The sequence below is a fragment of the Ctenocephalides felis genome, unplaced genomic scaffold (genome assembly GCF_003426905.1).
Source record: "Ctenocephalides felis isolate EL2017-DRISC unplaced genomic scaffold, ASM342690v1 CF-g0.4_SCAFFOLD_03059, whole genome shotgun sequence".
NCBI classification, from domain to species: domain Eukaryota; kingdom Metazoa; phylum Arthropoda; class Insecta; order Siphonaptera; family Pulicidae; genus Ctenocephalides; species Ctenocephalides felis.
In genome coordinates, this window is record NW_020539213.1 from 51525 (window position 1) to 55488 (window position 3964).

Sequence of the window (3964 nt, forward strand, 5' to 3'; positions counted from 1 at the left end):
AACGATACTATTATTTAATTATTGAGTATTTTTTCTTTTGAAATAAATTAGCCGATACTAAATTCATAAATGAATACTTTCGTCTCTAAACGATACTATTATTTAATTATTGAGTATTTTTTCTTTTGAAATAAATTAGCCGATACTAAATTCATAAATGAATACTTTCGTCTCTAAACGATACTATTATTTAATCATTGAGTATTTTTCCTTTTGAAATAAATTAGCCGACACTAATATTATAAATGAATACTTTCGTCACAAAACGATACTATTTTTTAAATAATGAGTATTTTCCCTTATGAAATAAATTAGCTGATACTAAATTCATAAATGAATACTTTCGTCACAAAACGATACTATTTTCTAATTATTGAGTATTTTTTCTTTTGAAATAAATTAGCCGATACTAAATTCATAAATGAATACTTTCGTCACAAAACGATACTATTTTCTAATTAATGAGTATTTTTCCTTTTGAAATAAATTAGCCGATACTGAATTCATAAATGTATACTTTTGTCACAAAACGATACTATTATTTAATTATTGAGTATTTTTCCTTTTGAAATAAATTAGCCGACACTAATATTATAAATGAATACTTTCGTCACAAAACGATACTATCTTTTAAATAATGAGTAATTTTTCCTTATGAAATAAATTATCCGATACTAATTTCATAAATGTATACTTTTGTCACAAAACGATACTATTATTTAATTATTGATTATTTTTCCTTTTGAAATAAATTAACCGATACTAAATTCATAAATGAATACTTTCGTCACAAAACGATACTATTTTCTAATTAATGAGTATTTTTCCTTTTGAAATAAATTAGCCGATATTAATATTATAAATGAATACTTTCGTGACAAAACCATAGTATTATTTAATTATTGAATTTTTTTTTTTTGATATAAATCGAATTTGATATTAGTATCGAAAAATTATTGTTTTAAACTTCTCAAAATATTGAAAATGACGCTGATTTATTAGCATCAAATACAGGCAATAAAATTTATCATAATATTGAAATTCGATCTGTAGAGAATTTTAGATCTCTCTTGCACTTATGTTTATTTTTGGTGAAAAGTACTCATTATTCGATACTGAGTAGTATCGATATTTTGCCGCGATTCTTTTTTGGTATCGATGCTTTGCCGCGATTCTTTTTTCAGTACTCGGTATCGATACCTTGCCTCGATACTTCTAACACTAGACACAATACGCAGCCGAGATTGAAGATATTATTTTGAAACCACCAACAGAGAATAAGTATGAAACACTGAAATGTACTCTCATCAAGAGAGTATTGATGTCAGAAGATCGCAAGTTAGAACAGTTACAGTAGATCAGGCGGCTACCAGAAAAAATTCAAGCCATCATATCAGCATACGACCATCTCGAGTTGGATAAAATAGCAGACATGGCGGATAAAATCGCCGATATATCATTGGAGCATCAAATCCAAGCAACTAGTAAACAAATGCCATCCACGTCCAAAGAAATGAATTATACCATTTCAGAACAAATTTTGGAGCTTCAAAGCCAGAACGCTACATTAAATTCGAAGATAGATTTGTTAGCTAAACAAGTTGAAGCCATCACCCAAGCCAAATACCGAACCATACCATCAAGGTCAAAAGTCGTGCATCCATCTCCACGTGGCTATTGCCAGTACCACTCAAGATTTGAAGCTAAAGCACGAAAGTGTAATGAACCTTGTTCATTTAAATCTTTAAACATAAACGACAGTCAATGAATGCGGCGCATTACTGTCAATTAATTAGTTCAACAAGCCGCCTATTAGTAGTTGACAAAGCATCCAAACAAGAATTCTTAGTCGACACGGGCGCGGATCTTTGTGTATACACTCGCAGGAAACTGAAAGGGCAGCATCCGCGTACCGAATATACGTTGTATATGGCAAATAGTGCAAAAATGGCGACCTATGGGACAGTGCAACTAATTTTGAACTTCGGCCTAAAACGCAATTTTTCTTGGAAGTTTGTGATAGCCGACGTCAAAAAACCCATTATTGGAGCAGATTTCCTACCATTCTATAACCTATTGGTAGATCTGCGCAACAAACGGCTACTAGTAGGAGATACGAAAGCACAAATAACGGGAAAAGTAACGGATGCAGTCGTCCCAACTGTTAAAACCCTGCGAAAGGAGCACCACAGCCTATTGCAAGAATTTCCGGATATTACCAGACCTCAAGGAGCACCTCACAAAGTGAATCATTCAACAACACACCATATCAATACAATACCAGGGCCTCCGATTTATTTTAAACCAAGACGACTTAACGCGGAACGCCTCCAAATAGCTAAAACAGAATTTAAAGAAATGGTGAAGCTCGGAATCGCTCGACGATCAAACAGCCCCTGGGCCGCGCCGCTTCACATGGTACCTAAACAAAACCTCGAATGGCGCCTGTGCGGAGATCACAGGGCACTCAACGCTTGTACTATTCCAGACAGATACCCGGTAAAGCACATTTACGATTTTACGCAGCATCTTCAAGACATGAAAGTTTTTTCAAAAATCGACTTGGCGAAGGCTTACAACCAAATTCCTTCAAAGAGGAGGATATACCAAAACAGCAATTACTACTCCTTTCGCACTTTCGAATTTCCTTATATGACCTTCGGACTTCGTAATGCAGGCCAAACCTTTCAATGGTTTATCGACGAAGTCAAACAAGGTATGGATTTTTGCTATGCTTATATCGACGACTTGCTAATTGCTCAAGAAACCAGGAAGAGCATGCAAGGCATCTACGAAGCATTTTCGAGAGACTTCAGCACTATGGTATCATAATCAACTGAGACAAATGCATATTTAGTGTCTCGGAAATTGATTTTTTGGGATACACAGTCTCTAAAGATGGTATACGCCCAATTAAGGAACGCGTGGAAGCTCTTGTAAGAATCAAACCACCTACTACCATACAAGAATTGCGCAGATTCCTAGGAATGATTAATTATTTTCGCAGATGCATTCCCCGCGCGGCTGCAAGCTCCGTTTCAAAAACTGTTAGAAGAACCAAACGTTAAAAAAAACACTATCATAGAATGGAACGAGCAACTACAGCAGGCTTTGTTAATTGCAAAGAAAGTCTATCAAATGCTACTCTTTTACATCACCCAGTGGTCAACTGCAAGATAGCTTTGTTTACAGACCCTAGTACCATTTCAATAGGAGCATCGGTGCAACAACAAATAAACATGGCAAACACTAGCCTTCTTCTCGAAGAAAATTAATCTTCTTGAAGAAAAGCTATCCGACATTTTCCAGTTCAATTGAATCAACTAACTTTCATAGCACAATTTACAACAGAAATAAAGCATATTGAAGGAAAAAAAACGTCGTAGCTAATGCTTTATCCCGGATCGAAGAATTGCATGTATCGTCGAATGCAGGTTATAACACAATCGCAAAGGAACAACAAGATGACGCGGAATTGCAAAGCTGCCTAAAGAACAGTTCCTCATTGGTCCTGAAGTCAGTACGTCTTCCGGGTACTACTATCAGCGTATATTGCAATGTATCCACTAATATTCCAAGACCTTTCGTTCCGAAGACGTTAAGAAAACAAGTTTTAATGCACTTCACAAACCTAAGCCATCCTGGAAGAAATGCCACAGTGAAAATTGTATCTCAACGATTTGTTTGGCCGTCAGTGAACAAGGACTGTCGAGCCTGGACGAGAGAGTGCATTCATTGTCAACGCAGCAAAATTCATCGCCACACGCGAGCACCGCTTGGTAAATTTTTGCTCCCTACCCGACGATTTTCTCATATACATTTAGATCTGATCGGACCCTTTCCAAGCGCACGAGGATTCAAGTATTGCCTATCAGTAATATGTAGATTTACAAGTGACCAAAAGTCATCCAACTTCGAGATATCACAGCCGAGTCAGTGGCGCAAGCATTTATAGAGGGATGGA